Here is a 24,094-nt window from a genome sequence, read left to right as displayed (position 1 = left end):
CACTAGGCTATCGACCAGCTAACAATCAACAATCTGCTGTCTGACATATAAGCAACTATGTATCTTGTTACAGTGGTTCATGCAGTTAATTGAGGCCACAATGTAATAAATTCCAAACGTTCACACACTAGGCCAGCGCTCATGTGGAACACTCACATTAAACTCGTCTTCATAAAAAACTTGAAGCATAAGTTAAGCAATTTTATACATCTCAATGATTCATAGAACATAACAAACATATACTAGTTCACAGCAAAAGACAAAGTTGTGAGAAGGTTTACAAATCAGGAAAAAACAAGCAAGGCTCTCTGAGCAAAGGGCCTCCCGGCAGGCTTAAATTTCCTGGAGTTCACTCTGGTTTTTTCTTGTTGCCACCATCCAGGGTTAGGTTCTCTCATTCCAGAATAACCAATTATAATTGTGGTCTCAGCTGGAATGCTGAACTGAACCATGCAGTGTACTGACCAGCTGAAATGCTTGTGCATTCCACTAAATTTAAGCACCGCTATTTGCAGAAATAAGCAGACCACAATGCCTCTTGTCCGCGCACCTGTCCAAAAAACTGCCGTGCAGCCGTGCCAGCTAGTCCTCGGTCCATGGATGAACTGGTAGAAAGTGCATTCCGGACTAGGATGCAGTTGTTTTCGCTCGTCCCTGCACTGCAATCAGGAAGTAAAACGTATGAATCAGCTTCTTTTAGATTGCGTTGGTCATTCTACCTTAGTTACTACCAATGTAGGGATACCTTGAAGACGGGAGGTTAGACGACGGCAATGAGGGATAGCCATCTCATTTTGCGCAGTTGTACTAAAACTGAGGTGCGTGCTTTTGATTGCGCGGATAGAAACGATACGAAGACAGACATCCCGAAACGATATGGAGACAGACATCCCTGTTTGCGCAAATACGAAATACGGTTATTTAAACAGTGACAGATATTGCTACTTTCCCCCGTTTCCTCTTAGAACCAAGTCATAGATTCATGCTACAGCTTTCCCACTTTCTTCCCTGTTTGAACCAACGCTTTGAGTCGACTGTATGAACTAGCTTTACTTCTCATAATAGTAGAAGTCTAGGTGGCTTTGGAACAGCGGACGGAAGTAGAAAAGGATCCACACGAAGGGAGCTGGGGCAGTAGAGCAAGGAAGGTTTCGAAGGAATATATACCTGAGGGTCGTCGGCATGTGGCAAAGACGGCGTCGGGAGGCCACATCTTGGCCACAATACCACAGGGAGGAAGAAGGGGTCGGAGGCCCTCCCGAGCCGGCGCTCTCTCGGAGAGAACGGCACGGCCGCCGATCGGGACGCGCGGGCAGCCGTTGGTCTCCTCCCTCGCCGCCGACGACAGCGTTAACGATGCACCTACACCCCTGCCCCGGTCGAGGTTGTCCGGCCAGATTTGTGACCAGCCATGAGCTGAGAGAGAGTGTGGCCACCTATGTGTTGCTTAGATCAGGAGGGCATGAGAGTGAACGAGAGGAACCCTAGTAAAGCAAGCGCTAAGGCTCCTGCTTTTATATATAGTGGAGTGATTTTGTTGTACCAGCTTCAAAAAAATGCGCTCCTACTTGTACCAGCGAGTGGGTGTGAGAGAACTAGTGCGTGCGTGCACCGCTTCTCTTCGTGAGAGTACAATATACTATGCCCAAAGAACGTTCGCCGCAAGAGTAATAGTATAAGTGTGTGACGTGTGAGCTAAAATAAAATGTGCGCGCCGTCTTTTGTTTTTTAGAAGTTCTGAGGGTAGGGTGTGAAGAGCACATATGTGCGTGACGTCTACCTGCAGATAGACGGTGGGTGCGACGTGCGAGTCTGCGAGAGGACTCGGGAGAGTCGTGACTCGTGAGGGTGCGTGTGCGTGAGAGAGAGGGGGCACGTATCAATGCAATGCATGTGTCCGTAAATCATTATCCGACAAACGTTCGCCACAAGCCTTTTCCTGACGAACGCCGTAAGAACCGTTAGATCGGCATCCGACAGTGTCAGTTTTGCCATGTCATTTAACAAAACAGCCACTCCTCCTACACACAAATCTTCCACCTGAGTGTTAGCAACTTCCGTATGCTCCCTCCGTTCCGAAATGCAGTGCATATAGCTTTATTGAAAATTCGAAGCTCGCAAACTTTTACCGAGTTTTCGTGTACCAAATTGCACATGTAGAATACCATGTATATATCATTTCATTCATCTTCGAGAGGTAACTATAAAGATGGGTGAGGAGTCTACAAAGAAAGACCATCGTATCACCCGCAGCAATTTCAAGCATCCTTTAGTGTCGAGGAATATCATAGGAACTCTAGATGATATGATTTTTATAGGATTTTTCCTTTAGAGCCAATTGGTTCATAGGAATAGATTCATATACTCCGCATTTCAAAGGAAATAAACATGATATCATTTCTATAGCTTTAGAGCCACTTGGTTCATATGAATGGATTCCTATACTCCCTTAATTTCAAAGGAAAATAAACATTAGCGTATATTCAATAGAAAAATTCCTATGATATGAACCAAATTACATCTCTTTTCTAATCCCTCCTCATAGGAATTGAGATACATGTCATCTCTAGATTCAATAGAAAAGTTCCTATGATGTGAACCAAATGACATCTCTTTTCCAATCCCTACTCATAGGAATTGAGATGCTCCATGTCATCTCTTTCCCTACAACTTCCATGTATACATCTTCTATTCCTAAATAGATAGTACAACCCACTAGTAGCTTTTTTCCAAAACATGCAACTATGGCACAAGAACTATATAGTGTGCCAATAACTTTGAAAGATGGTCGCTGGATGAAGCTAACTCGACAGTGCAGAGATAGGCAAATCCAAGCACTACTGGCCGGTGGATATCATCAACATTCCACCAGATCTACCACATGTACAATTTAGAAGACTCCATGGTTGAACTTAAGCATAATGCACAAACCTCAAAACACAAGCACTTCTCCTTTGTTCTAGAATCTTCTGTATCATAATTGATTATTTTTTCTAAATGAATTGCCATTATTTGTTTTTTACTTTATGATTTACAATGCACAACCCCATGAATCTTAACATTTTTATAAAACTAATTGATTTTGATGAGATGAACTATAAGAACTAAACGAACATCTACATCATGCATATATGACTCAAAGCTTTACATGCTATAGTGTGTATTAATTCATAATTTGGTTTCGAAATCTCATGCGTTCAATACATGTGTACCTTACTAGTTTTGAGTAGAGTAGAAAATTTCACGCGGCCCCGGGTATATCAAAATGCAGGGCCCATGCATCATTGCCTTTCTGTCGAACCTACGTCCACAATTTTTTGTACGTACTATATCTCCACTGGTCCCCGAACCCAAAATGCTGCCTCGTTCCCGTAAAACCAAGCGGCCCACACATATTTAAGGCGTCGACTCGAATCCGTTTACTACGACGTGGCCCCGCACGCCGTAGTACTCCTACAAACCCTACCGCCGCACTCATCATCGGTTTTCTTCAAGAGGACGAGGGAGAAGCCGATTTGTAGTGGAGGCGCTTTAAAAAAAAGGATCTGTAGTGGAGACCCCTACCCTAGTGTGCCCTAGGTAGCTGCCGCACGCATCATTGTTTTCTCTTTTCTTTATGCTCTTGCGCCCTAGAGTGAAATGATGGTTGCTTCGTCCGTCCAGCTTAATGCGGGAAAGGTGAGGCTTTGTGATTTGACCCCTCATCGCTCATTTTCTACTACCGCGGCGCTACGACTGGGGTGCCTCCAATTCCAACCGCTGCTCCGAACTGTAATTTGTAGCATCACACGTGGAACAAGATGGTGGATGAGCCACATGTCGGCCAAAGGGGTCCTGTTAAGTGTGTCGCCATTTCGTGTGCGGACTGACCCTGCTTGAGTTGCTACGCCAACACGACAGGAGCAGCCTACCACTTGGTTTTGCTCCTTGGTGAATCCCGACTATATTGATCTAAAAAGATACATGCTGAACTACCCTCTCCGTCTCGGTTTTTTTATTTTTAGGGTCTCGGTTTATAGGGCCTGCACGTAGTTCTAGGTCATCCATTTGACTAACTAAATATGAGTTACTATGTCACAAAAAGTATATCATTGGATTCTTAAGCGGATGTAGTTGTATTTAAAAGTCGAGGGCGGGGCTTTTCCTGCGCGGTAGGCGGGGCAGTTCCGCCTAGTCGGTTCGACAGAGACGTGAGAAGACGAGGGAGTAGGCTGCTGCAAACGTAGGGCTGTGTGATTTGACAGCGAGTTACTGCTGGACAGGTGGGGCCCCGTGATTTGACTTGCCATTATCATTTTAACTGCGGCGCTACGACCGGCGTGAGTCTCCTGATTCCTGACCACCTCCCTACAGGTGCCTCTCCCAATGCTCCACCATGTAGTAGAGGCTGGCTCTTGCATGAGAGCCCACTTCTCCACTTTTTCCTTGCCTCTCTTTCCTCCACATATGCAAAAATGGCATGTAAAGCGCACTATTGTACTTACTTTTACTTGCTCCTACAGGTGCTTAAGCTTGCCACATAGTCATAAAGTCTGATGTGGCAAGTTAATCAAGAAGAGAGAGACTAGTTTGGTGACCCAAGGAAGAAACGGTGCTAAGCGCGTGTACCTAGGTGAAAAGACAATTTTGAGTCTATAGCTAATTAAATGAAGCAAACTTAGCAACACCATTTCATTGGAAGAGGTCACTCCTTGGAAAATGCAATAAATACTAGTACTCCCTGTGTCCCATAATATAAGAACGTTTTTGGTACTACACTAGTGTCAAAAACGTTCTTATATTATGGACGGAGGGAGTACGAAGAAAGAGATAGAGAGGAGTAAAAAAAATACACGTATAGCCAACCTTATAGCCAACCTTGTTGTAGTATGAGTGACTAAGTGATGACTATGTATGACATGCCAACATCAGATAGCCTAACGCACCGTGTTAAATCTCCAAGGGCGCGACCGCGTGAGCGACGCGACGGTCGTGGTAGGCGCGACCATGATACGGGCAGCTGGCAGCCCTTGGATCTGAGATCAAACGGTCGCATGCTAAGTTGCTGAAAATTTGCAGAATAACCCTCCAGGATAGGATATTCACCCATAGGTCTAGAATCACGCCATGCAACCGTTCAATCTCAGATCCAAGGGCTCTCGGAAGCCCGTATCATGGGAGAATGGAAAGCCACTACCCTGCCGTCCGCACGCTGGCAGTTCGCTCCTACTCGTCCCCGCACGTCCTTCAATACTATGGCGGTTCGCTCCTAGTCGTCCCGTCCATTCACATTACGGCAGTTCCACTAATCCTAACCCTCCTCCCAAATCCATGGCGTCCCAAATCTCCACGATCGGCGGTGAGTACAAGGTTAGAACCATCACCGGTGATGAGTTCGATGTCATCTACACCCGTTCTTCCACGATGGTGAAAGGATGCCTTTCTCGCTTCAGACGCATCTTCGAAAACTCAGATGATGAGTGGGTCGCTGGGCTAGATGTTGAGTACACCACAGTCCTGGGACGAGAGAAGGATCTAAAGGACGAAGAGAGGAAGAAGCCCGCCGTGATCCAGGTTTGCGTACATAACGTTTGCTTGGTCTACCACATATGCCATGCCGACGTTGAGTGCCAGGATTTTAAGAACTTCCTCAAGGACAAAACAATGAAATTCGTTACTGTAGACTTTAAGAACGACAAAGAAGTCCTGGGTCGGATAGGCCTCGTTGTAGGCAACCCCTTCGACCTCCAGAAGAATCGGCTGGTGCCCTCCCGTCAGCCTTCAATGCTGACCCTGGCAGGAGCCATGGTTCATCCTTCGTACTGTAAACTGGAGAAACCTCATTACACGTTTCATCGTCATGCATGGCAGCGGAATGTACTAGATATAGACCACATCCACTATGCTGCAATGGATGGCTACCTTTGTTTCAATATCTACAAGGGTTGGATGAAGAGCAATAGCCAAGTGTGCGCTTCAAGCAAAGAAGTATCGGCCAAGAGGAAGAGGGACAAGGACGAAGTCGAGGACGTGGACGAGGACTCCGAGTAAGGTGGCAGTGTCGTTAGTCATGGTGGTTCTAAACTTCTAATGCAGTGTCTACCACATTAGTTGCATAGTTTAATTTCAGGTGTGCTTAGTTTAATTTGAGGGGTGTGTTGTGCTGAGCCCCCAGCAGAACTATGTTATGTTTCTTCTCGTTACTTTAACTCTTCAGTATGTACATACTACTAGTATTTCTTTAATAGAATTTAGCACCAAATTAAGCACGTACTAGCTTTTTTAATAGTACTATATGCATAATTTGGCGACGAGCGCTCTCTATATGTACCACTTTTTTTTTAATTTCAATTTTTGCTCCACGGCGCAATCCATCGATAGTACTACTGTACAAAAGTATACATTTTTTAAAAGGCTAGAGTACTGTTCATCACATATATAGCCAGTTAAATTCTCAACCTAGAACGACGTGCATGCCATGTAGTAAACCGATACGGAGGAAGTATAGTAAAAATGAGGTGATTTTATCGAGCGATCGGCGGGGGAGCATGGCCTGTCATGCGGTCCCACGTGTCATGATGTACCAAGGCGATGCGCGTGTCCCTCTTGAGGAAGAAGCAATACTACGTGGTTTGAGATGATGGCGAACCAAAGTGTGAAATAATGGTTGCTTCGTCCGTCTGGGAAGGTGCGGCATTGTGATTTGACGTCTCATTGCTCATTACTACTACTGGGCCGATACGAGTGGGGTGCGTCCCCCCTGCTGTTCTGCTCTATTATTTGGTGCTTGACACGTCGACCCGGTTGCTATATGTCCCACATGTCGGCGACAGGAAGTACAGAATTCATGAAAGGGAGCATCCACGGAGGAGTATACTACAGAATTCATGAAAGGGAGCGACTTAGTTTTGGAAAAATCTGTTTTTACGGAGTACGTACCCACTAGGGTTTATAGGGCTCATCTAAAAAACATTCGTTTTTCCGTTTGATAAGTCTCGATTCTACTATACTAGTAGTAGTACCATTACATGTTGTATTTCGAGGTGCGTTAGATCACCCGACGCAAGCAGTGTCAAGAGGAAACTAACCAATGCACGTACAAGTTCATGGAAATTTAGTGGTCATTCATGCATTCGTTCTAATTAATGCATCGGTAAACATAACTTCTTGAGAAAAACGAGCGTACTAATTACTTGTGCAAACTACGAAATTAATTCGACCACTCACCGTCTACCTTGGTTGGAGAGATTTTGAAATTGAGCCATAAACTGGAAAGGAGGGAGTAGTAACTTTTGTCTCGATTACTATTTGTGGCCTTGTATAGATGCAAAATGTATTTTTTTATAGTGGCCTTGTATAAGCAAATGGAGGGAGTACTGACCAAAGTACGTAGTAGGGACGAGGAGTAAACGGAGGGAGTAGTAAAATTTTCTCCTCGTGCTGCGAGCCACCGCGCGCATGGGCGAGGGAGCGGGCGTAAAGGCGTACAGTAGTAGTAGTAGTACTACTACTACTCGTAAGCAAGCTTCACCTCATCAGGCGAGCCACCGCGCCCGTGGGCGGGGGAGACGGCGTACTAACCAAGCTTCTCCTCGTTCTGCGAGTTGACGGAACACATCAAAAGTACTCCAATGTATAGAGCCTTGCCTCTAAGGTAGGCCCCACATGGGTTGCCTCTTTTTTTAATTTAACATAACGCGTCAAGTCGCAATTTGTTTGTTCACCCGTGGTAGACGATCCTCCCTCCACCAAGTGGACAACCAGTACACGTGCCAAATTACCATGTGGGCTGCCTTTTTCGTACAGAAATGAGCTCCACCGTGTACCCGCGCAGGTGTGGTTGGGAAAGAGACGGGAGTACGTGCATTGTGCGTGCACCTCTTCTCTTCGTGCATGTCCCCCACCTACGTGGGTCTGTGTGAGAGGGATAGAAACCTAGACATAATGCGCCGTCCATCCCCATGCCTCCGCCCAGTCCGACCACCAGTCACCACCACGCCCCACTCCTCCTCACCTTATCTCTCATCTTTCTCCCTCCATTTTTATATACAAGGGGCCACTATCAAAACTACAATTTGCAGATATACAAGGCCACTAACACTAATCGATGCAATATTAATGGTGTTTGCCTCATGGTACTAGCAAAGGAGGATATTAATTATCCCTTGCATGCATGCGGGAGTTTGTAAAAAACTGCATCTTGATGTTCCGTGCAATGCACGGGCATCTTGCTAGTCCATGAAAACAACACATGGCAAAATTCCACGGCGAACGAGGGATTTGAATCTGTTGGGAGGGGCAGTTTGGATTTTGCCCGGGGTAGCCAAAATATTGGCGACCCTTTTGTCCACCAGTGCCTTTGCCACCGATGAACGAGGAATGGCTCGGGTGCTCATGCTGTCATGCATCCTCCAGCGCGCACGTTGGAGACAAGCTCACACGATCTGTGTTTTTTTGTCCCACAACGCCGCCCGAGCCGCCCGCAGACCGACCGGCGACCCGCAAATTATGGCATCCAACCGTAGCCGCACACATTATGACAGCAACTCAACCAACCGGACGAAATTCACGCAAACACATAGACAAACTGATATTTCATATAAACAACGACGAAAATCATATAAAATACCGGATTTTCATACAAACATGACGGATTTCATTACATTCAAATGAACTACGCGGTGCTAGTTCTAGACAGCACAAGTATATAATACCTGGCCTAAATGGTCGCTCGCCGATCGATTTGTGTTCCTCATGTCCGGCAGCACGATCACCGGACTGCCGGGAGCCCCGGAGGTATATGCTTCAGCACAAAGGACGGCTCGCTTCCCCACTGCCCAACTGATATCATTAGCTGGTGCCAAAGATGATGGTGGCCGGCACCGGTTCGAGTTCATCACCGGCCACTACTTCGCCATGGGCGGCACCAACATTCCCCTCTTCCGTGGAGCCCATGTGGGGTCGATGAAGGTCCTCGCAACAAAAGGATCCGGGAAGACACCTGCTGTGTACGCCGGCGTCGCCTCCGCGGTGGCCTTCATGGGACCCAAGCGGCGGCGGCCTCCCATGTTCTACTTCTCCTCGATGATGGCGGTGGACGCGGAGGCGCTGGCCACCGACTCGTCGCTCTCCGCGCACCCGGCTTCTGTCGCTGCTTGCATGGCGCGGCCGCCGGCATGGGGGTCTCGGCCACAGAAACGGGAGACGCGGTACGAGGCGGCGGCGTGGACGGCAGCAACGACGCCCGTGCGCCACTCCTCGTCGAGCTGGCCTGGAGCGGCGAGTTGGTGAACAGCGCGCTGGCTTGGGGCGGCAACTGGCTCCGTCGGGCGAGGGGAGGGAGGTGGATCAGCGAGCTGCATAGCTCGTATCCGGCGGGCTACCCAGCCGGCTTGGATGCGGAATAACTACTCTTTGTAAGCCATTGTAAGAGTGGACAAAATGGTGGAGGAGATAGGGGAGCGGCGGAGGTGTGCGATTCTAGGCCGGCGTTTGGCCTCGTTTAAATAGGAGATTAAATAGACGGCGGACGGGAGGAGCTCGGCCGGCGTTGCGTTTAACGCCGGCCCGGTCATGAACGGACATGTGTCCAGAGATGGTTTCTCGGCTTCCACACGGGCGGGTTTCATGGAGGCGTTTGAATGCGGCACGGAGGCGTGTTCAGCCGGGCGTGCCGCGAGTGGCGCCCTCGACTCTGACCTAGGACACCGCGCCGTTCTTCCACTGACGTGTAGGCTCTTTGGGTGCATGGCCTACATGTCAGTGACCCAACGCAGGCAGCGCACAGCAGAGGAACCTTTGGTGGGCCAGGGCGGTCAGAAGCGGGCATTTCATAAACCGATGATTGTTCATTGAGTGTGAAGTCATCTTTTTCATGTAGATAAGCCTACTATGTTGATAGCCCGTTCGATACGTTGCGATTCATAAAGACCGCTGCAAACATCAATGTTCTGCTTATCACAGATAAGATTGATTAATACCCGTAACAATCCATGTCCTTAACAAAGGGTGCATGCACGTATCGGTTGAGCGTGTGTCTTGCGTCGTGTGCTATGTGCATGCAGGTGTGCAAGTGTTGCGTGCGTGCAAGGGTACGTTTCAGTGTTGCATGCATGGCTGCGTACGTGCGTGTGTTCGTGAGTGCATGTGTACGTGTCAGTGTTGCACGCCAGCATGCGTGCGTGTGTACGTGTCAGTGTTGCACGCCTACATGCGTGCATGTCTTGCGTGCGTGCATGTGTACGTGCGGGGTGAGGCTACACGTCAGCCGGCTGACTTTTTGATCTCTGGTCATTAGATTTTCAAGCCGTTGGATACGAAATCAAGGGCCTCCAGATTATCATCAAACTCCACCCTCCTGAGCTGCCAGCCACCACCGGCCGAACCACCAGCCCCCGCCGCCCGCGGCCGGCCCGCCCTCTCCGAAACCACTCCCCACCGCCGGTCCGCCGCCCACCGGCCATCCCTCTAGCCCCCCAGCCGATTGCATGTGTGGTGTGGTGGGCACATCATTTCTATTTGTGGTGGGTCAACATGAAGACTCATGGGTCGGTTCCATCCTACGCCACATATAGGTTGGACCGAGACGTGTTATACGAAGACCCATGTGGAGGACTCGGCGTACAACACGAAGCTACCAGAGTCGCGGAGGACTCTATCCCCACTGGTGATAAGCCGACTATATATGATTTGTAACCCTGGACCCTTAGTGTGTTATACAAGCTTGGGGGCTAGTTCGTCGATAGTATACACCCACGCACAATGCCTGGTATTCACGTGTTATTTTTACACACCCCTATCACTAATATACAGTACGAGGAGTAGGCTCTTTCTTCAACTGCAAGGGTCCGATCCGAACTAGGGTAAAACTTTGCCTCGTATTACCATCCAGCCTAACAGCCAGGGATATCCTACCGAATGATATGACGAAATCATATCTGCCAACTACTAAGAGAGAGGTGTGTCGGGGGGGGGGGTGGAATGTGTGCGAGAGAGGCCTAAAGATAATGTGCATGCGGGAGACACATAGGCACATATATGTGCGTACAGAGGGCTAGTAGAGACCGTGCATGTGTATATATGCATGTGAGAGAAATAGTGTTTTCCAACTGAGATTAATGAAAAGAGTGGTACATAGTAGTCAGAAAGAGAGAGAGAGAGAAACAGAGAGAGCATGTGCGTGAGACACCCCGACACCCTGAGAGAGATTGTGAGCATGTGTGAAAGAGAAATGCCGATGCATATAAAGTGTGTGCACTTATGCGTTAGATAGAGAGATATGTAACCCGATGGTGAGAACGGGGCGAGGCATAGTGCATCTATGTGTAAAAGGCGGTTCTACGCATTAAATTAAAATATAAATGGTATTATTATTTTTGGATGAGATCATGAATTTTGCAAATTGCGTATGGACGAAAATCGGTCTATCAGACACCCATACTCTATTGAATTCTAGCAAGTGCATGTGTTTATTTCATATTATCGATCCATAGAGTGAGAGCGGTTTCAAATACAGGCAATGGATGCTTTTGCAATTCATATATTAACATTAATTAGCGCACTCCATGTTGTTAGTGTGAAGCACTTTATACATTTGTCACTTGCATGGATACATTCCAAATTGCTAGCTACGAAATAGAATACATGTCGAATTAAACATAAATGGGGTTTCGAAGATTCTAATTCATAGGAAGTGCATTCATCTATTTGAACCCGAGATAATGGCATTTGTAAATCAGATGTAAAAGGGGGCATCAATCTTTTTTGTGAGTTTGAACATGCTATATATATTCATACGCATATCTAACCTTTTTTTTGCAACCAAGGAGATTATATCTGGAACCATGCATGAACTGAGGTAAGTTGCATATTTTTTAATATATACTCGTGTACAATGTATATTCAAATGTACCCCCTCCATTCCAAAATAATCGTAGCTTTAGGATTTTCAAGAGTAAAGATTTGTGAAGTTTGACAAATCCTGAAAGTTCAATTCAAGAGAAACGAAAACGTTAATGCTTCTGCTCCCAAATATTGAACGAAGCGCCAAATAGGCCTCTGGTCACCCGAAACCGCGCGAGACTAATGTTTTGGTGGTAGGAAATTACTGTCCTGACTCTGGCCCGTGTAGCCTATCGGCCCGATGTCCAAAGGTCTAAACCGGGGTAGGTTTGTAACTTCACCAAGACGCGAGTCTCAACCGCCTCCGAGAAGCATTCATACGCCGTGGGCGCCTACCCATGCGTTCGGCCGAAATCTACCCCGCCCACATTTGGGACACCTGACATGACTGTCCTACCCCCAACCCGTAATATATCCGAAATTTTAGATGGGGGCAAAGTTTGTAACTTTCCCCAAATTTCAAACAAGCGCGTCTCAAACCGAAACATTGTTCCCCCTTAGTTCCCCGCCTCCCTCCGTTTCCCCATTCATACTCCATGGGCGCGAAAACGCCCTCTCCACCAGCCGCGAAACCCCAGCCTCCTCCGTCCTCCACCCCATAGCGGCCAATCCACCGCCGCCCTCCTCCATCACGCCGGAGCCGGTACCTCGACGTCGTCGTCCAACGCAACCGCAACCGCAACGCCCTCAAGGACTTAGCAGCTGAAGCCGAGGCAGAGCTGCCTCCACGATGCCGACGCCGACGTGCGCCGTACCAGAACCACTCCGACCACGCCGTCCTGCGCCTCACTGCTGCGGCTCCACTGTCGCAACCGTCCACCGCACCGGAGCTGTTCCCGCTACGCCGTCGTTCGCCGCCTCGGATCTGCTTCCCCGCCGCCGACAGACGGCCACCGCACCACACTCAACAACTTGCCCATGGGTTCGTCCAAGGCTGCACCGTCCTCCACAACTTCTGGTTTCCGGCGAACAACAAGAAGATCGTCGGAAAAACAGAAGGACACAGCACTGCCAGCAGAAAGAGGTACTCCTCTTCCCTTATTCGTGCAAATCTTACGTCTCCGCTCACACCGTATTCATCCCACGAAAGAAACTAGTTGAGCGCTTCTTACTGCATCTTCTTCGTGATACTAAATGCACAAGGTTTCCTCCCTTTTACTATTTCACCTTTGCTAGAGGTCAGTAGCCCGCCTGGATTTCAATTCAGGGTCAGTCGAACCGCAATTAAAAGAAGCAGCACTCGCTTAGGCGCGCGGAGCACCTAGTCCGCCTGTTCCCCGGGGAAGCGGCGCATCGGTGTCTATCATAGGGGTGTGGGGGCGCAGGAGCTACTTGCGCCCGATCTGGAGGTCGGCGGGGCTTGAATGGATGGCCGGGGGGCGGTGCCAAGCACGGCGGTGCGGTGAGGTCGAGGGGAGGGCGCAGGCAGGGGAGGAATACTGGGCCGGTGGTCGCTGGCGTTTCGAGGAAGATCGTCAACACTGACTGGATGGAGGTAGATGAAGGCGATCTGCTCGTTCTTTGTACATCGGACGGTGCAGAAAAAATGGACTGACCTATTTGCTTTCAGTTGACTCTTATTTTCATAGAATCCTGTAGTAATTTAGTGTGCCATGCATGTTGTAGAGCTATCATATGTCTCCCGTCATTTATTTCTCACCGACCTGCTATCTCCTACCTTTACAGTGTACTAATTGTGCACACACTTCACCCATACTCACACTATTCTTTTTTTATGCATGGGTATTTCAGACTCTGACGCAGTGTTGATGAATGCAGAAAAGAAAAGACATAAGTCGCTCCAGTGTAATTCGAAGATAAGCACTAAGCGTTTCAGCGCTCTAATGGGTGCAGTGTCAGCAGTTGGAGACAGTAAACGTAGCTCTGCAGTTGATGATCTCAATTGCCACACACAACCATCCCAGGTGCTTGCTTTAACTTCGCGCTGTCAAATGTGGTTGCATGTTGCATATGGTGTCTAGCTTGTATTGCTTCCTATTTGGTTAAATTGCATCTGCTTACTTTACACATTAAACCTTTGATAATGACATGCCTTCCTGTTTATGATACATACTACATATGTCTATTAACCATGTTCGTACATCAAACTAATGCTCTTTTGTATCCCTCGTCAATCACTTATGATGAGACAGTCACCCGAGTGGGTTACTGTGAGACGCCCTATTCGTTTAAAGAGTGCAGTGTCATCCTCCCCACATGATTCTCAAGAAACAGCAAGGCTAAATGAAGATAGTCAACGTAGCTCTCTAGTTGATCACCGCAATTCCCCCACACCACCATCGCAGGTGCTTGCTCTTACTTGGCAGTGTGATATGTGGTTGCATGTTGCATATGGTGTCTACCTTGTAATGCTTCTAATTAGGGTAAATTGCATCTGCTTAGTTAACACATTATACCTGTGAATATGACATGCCTTCCTGTTTTTGGTACATACTACGTCTTTCTATTAACCATGTTCTTACATCAAACTACTTTTCTTGTGTATCCCTCATAAATGCTCCTAATTTGTTAAATTGGATCTCCTTAGCTTACACATTATACATGTGAATATGACACGCCTTCCTGTTTTTGGTACATACTACATCTGCCTATCACACCATGTTCTTACATCAAACTACTATTCTTGTGTATCCTGCGTCTATCGCTTACGATGAGACAGTCACGCGCGTGGGTTCATATGAGACGCAATACTCTTATAAAGAATGCAATTTCATCCTCTCCACATGATTCTCAAGAAACAGCAAGCCTAAATGAAGATATTGAACGTAGCTCTGTACCTGAAGACCGCACATCCCCTACACCACCATCACAGGTGCTTGCTCTAACTTCGCAGTGTGATATGTGGTTGCATGTTGCATACGGTGTCTAGCTTGTAATGCTTCTAATTAGGGTAAATTGCATCTGCTTAGTTTACACACTATACCTGTGAATATGACATGCCTTCCTATTTTTAGTACACACTACATCTATGTGTTAACCTTGTTCTTACATGAAACTACCTCTCTTCTGAATCCTGCATCAATCACTTACGATGAGTCACCTTTATTCGTTGCATATTGCATATTATTTCTAGCCGGTTTCCATGTATTGCTTCTAATTTGGTCAAATACATTTGTTAGGGCACCCTTTTAATTTGGCAGAGTGATATTGGTTTCATCTTTCATATGGTTTCTAGCTTGCATCAATTCTAACAAGTTCAAGCACCTTGTGCTTAGTTTACACTTTATACATCATACATGTCAATATGTCACGCCGTCCTATTTTTCATACATATTCCATCCTCCTATCATGCGGCTGCCTTACATGAAAGTAGTGTTCGTCAGTATCATGCATCAATGAGTTCTGAAGAGCAAATTTTATTCCTTTTTCTTGTGGGTTTGACTTGACGTCAAGGCAAAATCAAGAAACAGGAAGGAAAATAGTAAGGAAGGCGATGATGGTGGTCCTCTACAGCAACGTAAACGGAGCATCTATACCGATTCTCCTTGTACTGATAGTGCATTACAACGTCCAAGTCTCCGCTCCCCTACTCCACCATCCAAGGTGCTTGCTCTAACTTGGCAGTGTGATATCTGGTTGCATGTTGCATATGGTGTCTAGCTCGTATTGCTCCTAATTAGTGTAAACTGCATTTGCTTAGCTTACACATGATACATGTGAATATGACACGTTTTCCTGCTTTTGGTACATACTATATCTGTCTATCACACCATGTTCTTACATGAAACTACTTTTCTTGTGTATCCTGCATCAGTCACTTATGATGGGACACCTTTAAGTTGGCAGTGTGATATTGGTTTGCGTCTTGAATATGATTTCTAGCATGTATTGCTTCTAGTTTGATGAACTCCACCTATGACGAGACAGTTTTAACTTGGCAGAGTCATATTGATTGCACCTTCCATATGGTGTCTTGCAGTGTTTCTAATTTGTTGAAGTGCCTTCTGCTTAGTTACCACATCATAGGTGTGAATATGTCAAGCCGTCCATTTTTTCGTACATATTCCATGCTCGTATCATGACTTTGGCTTTCATCAGAGTAGTGTTCGTCAGTATCATGCATGAATGAGTTCTGAAGAGGGATATTCCTTTTACCTTTTTCTTATCGGTATGACCTCACAACGCAAAATCAATAAAGCTGAAGGAAATTGGCAAGGCATTGGATGATGGTGGTCCTTCCGAGCAACTGAAATGGATGTTCTCTACAGATTCTACTCCGCCATCCTCCCAACAAGATTCGCAAGACAACGCAAGGCCATACAGTCAACGTAGCTGTGTAGATGATGAGCCCATCTCCCCTACTCCACCATCACAGGTGCTTGCTCTAACTTGGCACTATTATATGTGGTTGCATGTTGCGTATGATGTCTAGCTTGTATTGCTTCTAACTTTGTTGAATTGCATCTGCTTACTTTACACATAATGCCTGTGAATATGACATGTGTTCCTGTTTCTACATCAGACTACTATTCTTGCATATCCCGCATTAGTCACTTATGATAAGGCACCTTTAAGTCGCCACTGTGATATTGGTTGTGTCTTGCATATGATTTCTAGCATGTACTGCTTCTAATTTGTTGAAACGCCATACAGTTTGAACTTGGCAGAGTGATATTGGTTGCATCTTTCATATGGTGTCTAGCTGGCAGTGCTTCTAATTTGTTGAAATGCCTTCTGCTTAGTTACCACATCATAGGTGTGAATATGTCACACCATCCTGTTTTTCATACATACTTCATCCTCGCATCATGTGTTTGCCTTTCATCCGAGTAGTGTTCGTCAGTATCATGCATGAATGAGTTCTGAAGAGCAAATTTTATTCCTTTTTCTTATCGGTTTGACTTCACAATGCAAAATCATTACAACTGAAGGAAATTAGTCCGGCAGTGGATGATGGTGGTCCTTCGGAGCAACTCAAACAGGGGGTCTCTACAGATTCTACTCCGCCATCCTCCCAACAAGATTCGCAAGACAACACAAGGCTGGACAGTCAACGTAGCTGTGTAGATGATGAGCACATCTCCCCAACTCCACCATCACAGGTGCTTGCTCTAACTTGACACTATTATATGTGGTTGCATGTTGCGTATGATGTCTAGCTTGTATTGCTTCTAACTTGAATTGCATCTGCTTACTTTACACATAATGCCTGTGAATACGACACGTGTTCCTGTTTCTAGAACATACGTGTACATGATGAGCACATCTCCCCTACTCCACCATCACAGGTGCTTGCTCTTACTTGGAACTGTTATACGTGGTTGCGTTTTTCGTATGATGTCTAGTTTGTATTGCTTCTGATCATGTTGAATTGCATCTGCGTAGCTTACAACTTATACCTGCAACGATCACTTACCCATAAGACACATTTAACTTGGGACTGTGATGTAGGTTGCATCTTGCATTGTCTTCTAGCTTGTACTGCTTCTAATTTCTTGAAATGGCACTTACAACGAGACACTTTATACCTGATAGGGTGATATTGGTTGCATGTTCATATGGTGCCTAGCTTTCATTTCTTCTAATTTTCTTGAAATGCCTTCCGCTTACTGTTTTACCATACATATTCCATCCTCCTATCGTACCTGTGAATATGAAACGCTGTCTTTTTTTGTATATATTCCATCCTCCTATCCTGCGCTTGCCTTAAATCAAAGTAGTGTTCGTCTGTATCATGCATCAACCAGTTATGCAGAGCTAATTTTATTCATCTTCTTGTGGTTTTGACTTCATAAGGCAATATCAGAAAATAGGAAGGAAAAGAGTAAGTTAGGGGATGTTGGTGGTCCTCCGCACCGACGCAAACAGAGACTCTCTAGATTTGCCACTGCTACTGCTAATGAAGTTGAAGTCCCAAGTCTACATGATGAGTTCATCTCCCGTACTCCACCATTATAGGTGCTTGCTCTAAGTTGACAGTGTGATAATCGGTTTCATGTTGCATATGTTGTCTAGCCTGTATTTCTTCTATTTTTATTAAATTGCACCTGCTGAGTTTATACGTTATACATGTGCATATGACATGGCTTTCTGTGTCTAGAATACATTTCATCTATCTATCATACCATGTTCTTACATCAAAGTACCGTTGTTGTGTATCCCGCATCAGTCACTCATGATTGGACGCTTTTAACATGGCAGTTTGATAGTGGTTGCATCTTGCATTAATTCCTACGCTGTACTGCTTCTAATTTTTCGAATTGCCACTTATGACAAGACACTTTTAACTTGGCAGACTAATATTGGTTGCATCTTTCATATGGTGTCTAGCTTGCATTACTTCTATTTTCTTGAAAATCCTTCTGCTTAGTTTGCACATCGTAGCTGTGAATATTCATGCCGTCCTGTTTTTCTTACATATTCCATCCTCATACGGTTGTCTTACATCAAAGTATTGCTTGTCTGTATCATGCATCAATGAGTTCTGAAGAGTGATTTTATTCTTTTGTGTTGTGGGTACAGCTTGACATGGCAAAGTCAAAAAAGAGCAAGGAAAATAATATAGTAGGGAGTGCTGTTACTCGTCGGGTGAAACGGAAAAGGTTCTGCCGTCGAGATTCTGCTGGTACTTATAGTGCAGTAGAAGGTCCAAGTCCACCGGCTAAATCTACAAACACAGTATCACCTGCTCCACCAGCTGCAGCATCCGCTTCAACTGTACCAGCATCTCAACCAGTTACTCGTTCGTTTGCTCCGGAACTGGCCAGTTCCCAAGCCGCCTTCACACCTAACACTACTTCTGAAACACTGCTGACACAACATGACTTGGCAAGATCAGATGAACCTCATGAGCATCAACACCAAGACGGTACCTGACCGAGTCAAGTTGCAGTTGCATGCTCCTTTATATGTACTCTCACAGTTTGATGTACACTAACACTTCCCATACTCGTTGTTGAACTAGCACCACGGTGCAAGCGGAAACAGATATCAGGGATAATGCTTGACAGATATCAGGGATAATGCTTGACAGATTAACAAAATCTAAAGGAGGAAGAATGGAGATCCATTTTGAGGCAGGTTTAAAAAGGCCACGTGATGCTACAGAGTCAGCCAAGTTAGTATCAGAGGCAGCCGTTGCCGTTAGGTGTCATGCACGTATCCTCCCAGCGTAGATCCAGTACAGGAATGAGAAAGACAATACCCAGTTTAACACCTTCCTTGACCATTTATCTGTAAGTAATGTTATTCATCGCAATTAGTAATATTGTCTTGCTCTGTCCCATACTTTCTAGCTTCCTCCTAATAAGACTCACATTCTTTTTTCAACAGATGAGGTTCAAGTTGGATCCGAAAGATGATGCAACTAAACAAGCATGCACTCATGTTTTTCAGTCTGCTCTGCGACAGTATCGGTACCACCTTAGAAAATCTCACTTTGAAGGCAAGGCTAACAATGAAATCGCCCAAACATCTCCAGTGGAATATATTACAGATGAAGACTGGACATCCCTCATTAAATACTGGTCTGATCCAAAGTATCAGGTAGGCTATATGTATTTGGTCAGACCACATATTGAACATGTATTTATGTATGTGCCTTACAAGTGTATCTTCTTCTAGGCTAACTGTTTGAAGAACAAAACCAACCGTTCTAAAGTGAAATTCCAACAGACAACAGGATCTCGTAGCTATATTGCACACTGCGAGGCTCTTGTAAATAGCTGCTACTTCTTTCTTTTTTGTGCCATATTATCATATCTATATTGACTTGTTCCAAATACAGAGGAAAGCCCGTGCGGACCAAAAAGAACCTGAACCGAATGTAGTGCAAATCTTCAAGGATTGCCACACCAGCAAGATGAAGGGCATGATCACACCAGTTCAAGTCGCTGTTGTAATTCCTTACTCCTCCTGCCTTAAACTGATTGGTACTGTGATGTGTTCATTTAACTACTTGGTTTGCAGCCAATGTCAGTTACTCTGTTCACTTTTATTCACAGTTGTCTTAACGTATCATTTCACCTTACATGGTTTAAAAGAGATGAAGGATATTCTTTTGGTCTTGATCTGTAATCTAGTTGTTATGTTCACGTGCGCACACAATGATAAAATAGCCTGTTTGTTTTATATCTGTTTGCCCATGATATGAATGATGTCATACTATGTTCATCCTACTTTAAACCATGTCTCTTTATCCTTAGATGTCAACGAATGTGAGGAAATAGACAATACAGTAGGCATGCTACATGGACATATGTTCCGAAAGTGATTTTATTATGTAGTTGGCACTACAATACATGCTAATGTATTACAGTAGTTCACCAAAATAAGTTATGTATAAACGTTTAACCTACTTTGTTTGTTTTTGTCTCATTAGTAACTTATCTGGTACACTAATCTACAACTTCAAACCTTCAGGAAGCTATGGAACAAATGATTGAACAGCCACAACCACCTGAAGGTGATGAGGCTACTACAGGCACAATGTCACCTCTTGCTGCAGTGCGTCAGTATCTCTCCACTAACAATGCAAAAAGCACCTTCCTGCGTAATTCTGGGTTGGTTGTCAAGGTAACCTCGTCCAAATTGCCTACTGAACAAAATCTTCCTGCTAGACAGAGTGATATATCTGTGCTCCAGACACAAGTCCAATCCCTAATGGACGTTGTTTCGGAAACAAGAATAGTGGTTGAGAAATGTCGTCAAGATATGAATGGTTTTGAAACCAGACTATCAGACATTCACTTCGTTGTTCAAGAGCAATGGCGGTAAAAGGTGGAGATCGTGCTGCTCCATCAGATTCTACAGCCTGAAACATTAGCACTCAGGTCAAATGATCTGTGCCTCTATACATCTGATGGTGCTTTTATCTGGAAGGACCGTAAACTTTATGCCAACAGGACTTTTGTTGTATGGTTTGAATTTATTTTGTTGTGATACAACATTTACGATGCTGCCTCAGGCTGCAGTAATTACGACGCTATTTTTGTATAGTGTAGGTTTATCTTAGTAATGTATTCGGCCGAAAGCTTCGTAGGAGCCCAACATGCCAACATTCGTCGGGCCCATTCCAATTGGGCGAAAAACGATTGCGGGCCGAAATTGGCATGTAGCCCACTAAAAATATCTGGGCCTAAATCAGCATAAGCTTTCATATTTTTCTGGTAGGCCTGTGCCCATAGTGGCCTTTAACATGCCTAAACATAATTTGGGCCCTCAGTAAAAATAGGCCGTTTATAGGTAAATATCTCGAGCCCATAAAAAACATGGGCCTTTAATAGACCGAAAGTGAGATTGGGCCCTGATTGTGCCAAATAACCCACTGGACTTAGTAGGCCGAAATGGTGGCCCATTTACGATGCAGATCTTTGACAGGCCGAAATTCGGACGGGCCATAAATGCGCCCACCTAATACACAGGCCTTTAACAGGCCGGAACTTCGGTCGGGCTAGATTATCGTCATTTTTATATGGGTCATTGATGGGCCTGATATGACGTTGGGCCACATATGGCCCATGGTTTACGTCCGGCGTTAATAGGCCGAAAATGACAACAGGCCGAAAGTGGCCCAAAGCTATAGTGGGCCTCTAACAGGCCGAATGTCAGACATGGCCGAATATGACCCAAATCGTTCACGGTCGTTTATGGGCCGAAAGTTTTGATGGCCTGTAAATGGGCCCAAATGAAGCAGGACCCTTAACAGGCTGGAAATACACCGGGCCGTAATTCAGCCCAATTACTTAGCGGTCTGTTAACGGGCCAGAAGTGACCATGGGCCGTGTTGATGACATGTTTAGGATAGGCCGTTGACGGGCCTATTTGACAAAGAATGTTGGGCCTTTAGATGGGCCGGCCCATTATGGTCTGGAGAATCTTGTGGGCCTTTAGCTGGGCCGGCCCAATCTTGTGTGCCTTTAGCTGGGCCGGCCCATTATGGGCTGCAAAATCGTGTGGGCCTTTAGCTGGGCCGGCCCATTATGGTCCGCTAAATTTTGTGGGCCTTTAGCTGGGCCGGCCCATTATGGTCTGCTAAATCTTATGGGCCTTCGGTTGGGCCGGCCCATTTAAACTTTGTGGGCCACTTTTGGGCCGGTCCACGTGTCAACATATCATAGGCCCATCTCGACCGTTGGATGAGTGACACCTGTGCCAACGCGGAGCTGACGCGTGGATCCGTCAGCCAATGAGAATTTTACACGTGGAAAATCGGCATTGGTCGTGGTTGTTAACGGGTTATAGGATCCAAAATCCGACCCGATAGCTTAACGGCGTTCCGGTACCGTGGATGCCACGTGTCGGTCACCCTTGACGAAAGCACTTCTGTGACGCGCGATTTATCGTCATGGAAGTGGACACTTCCGTGATGATAATTTTGGCAATGTCATGGAACACTTCTACGACAACACAGGTATGACTTTCTTGATTCTGTCATAAATTTGTCATGGATGTACATGCATGACAGAAAACGCGACCTACTGTGACAAACACGTATCATCACGGAAGTGTATTTTTTTTGTAGTGATGGTGCGATTGTTATCAGAAAGCCGGGCATAAAAACTTTGAATAATTATTTCTCTTGAGAGCTCATGATTGGGACATGAATATAACATTGATTTAAGCCTCCCCCAATCTTGAGCGATGATTTATCCTTCGCAAGGCCAAAAATTATATATATAATTGCGATCACGATGAACAAGATGCATAGGATAAAATTTCTGATGAAATTCCAATTTCAATCATTTATAGTTCCATGACCCCATATCATCACATAGCCTATACCATGTCGATGCATCTCCCTTCAAAGATAAAGGGAAGTCCTTCCTCTTACAACATCACCGGGTATACCTGCAAGCTTAAATAATCCACAAACTTCATCCACATATATTAGGTGCTCATCAGGATGCTCTGTTCCATTTCCTTCAAAAGGATTAGCTAGCAGTTTTTCTAACTTACCCAAAGGAATCTCAAAGTGGACATTTTCATTTTCATTTTCATTCTCAGTAGGTTCAGTAGGTTGAGGAGCAACACTTTGCTCTACTGGTCAGGGTGAAGATACCCCGAACAAGCCCCTCAGAGGATTACTTTCCATAGTAACAAGTGACAGTAAATTTCAGCACACTATATAAATTTTTCCTTACCAAATTCCACCTACCAAAGGCGCTTCACTCCCCGGCAATGGCGCCAGAAAAGTGTCTTGATGACCCACAAGTGTAGGGGATTTATCGCAGTCCTTTCGATAAGTAAGTGTGTCGAACCCAATGAGGAGCAGAAGGAAATGATAAGCGGTCTTCAACAAGGTATTCTCTGCAAGTACTGAAATAAGTGGTAACAGAGAGTTTTGTGATAGGATAATTTGTAATGAGCAACAAGAAACAAAAGTAAATAAAGTGCAGCAAGGTGGCCAATCCTTTTCGTAGCAAAGGACAAGCGTGGACAAACTCTTATATAGAGAAAAGCGCTCCCGAGGACACATGGGAATTATCGTTGCTACCTCTTGAGCACTGCGTTGGTTTTCCCTTGAAGAGGAAAGGGTGATGCAGCAAAGTAGCGTAAGTATTTCCCTTAGTTTTTGAGAACCAAGGTATCAATCCAGTAGGAGGCTACGCGTCAGTCCCTCGTACCCGCACAATACAAATAAATCCTCGCAACCAACGCGATAAGGGGTTGTCAATCCCTTCACGGTCACTTACGAGAGTGAGATCTGATAGATATGATAGGATAATATTTTTGGTATTTTTGTGATAAAGATGCAAAGTAAAATAAAAGCAAAGTAAAAAAGCAAAGCAAATAACTAAGTGTTGGAAGATTAATATGATGGAGATAGACCGGGGGGCCATAGGTTTCACTAGTGGCTTCTCTCAAGAGCATAAGTATTTTACGGTGGGTGAACGAATTACTGTTGAGCAATTGACAGAATTGAGCATAGTTATGAGAATATCTAGGTATGATCATGTATATAGGCATCACGTCTGAGACAAGTAGACCGACTCCTGCCTGCATCTACTACTATTACTCCACTCATCGACCGCTATCCAGCATGCATCTAGAGTATTAAGTTCATGAAAACAGAGTAATGCCTTAAGCAAGATGACATGTAGTAGAGGGATAAATTCATGCAATATGATTAAAAAAACCCATCTTGTTATCCTCGATGGCAACAATACAATACGTGCCTTGCTGCCCCTATTGTCACTGGGAAAGGAGACCGCAAGATTGAACCCAAAGCTAAGCACTTCTCCCATTGTAAGAA

Source organism: Aegilops tauschii, chromosome 7 (genome assembly GCF_002575655.3).
Source record: "Aegilops tauschii subsp. strangulata cultivar AL8/78 chromosome 7, Aet v6.0, whole genome shotgun sequence".
NCBI classification, from domain to species: Eukaryota; Viridiplantae; Streptophyta; class Magnoliopsida; order Poales; family Poaceae; genus Aegilops; species Aegilops tauschii.
Note: the sequence above shows the minus strand (reverse complement) of the source record.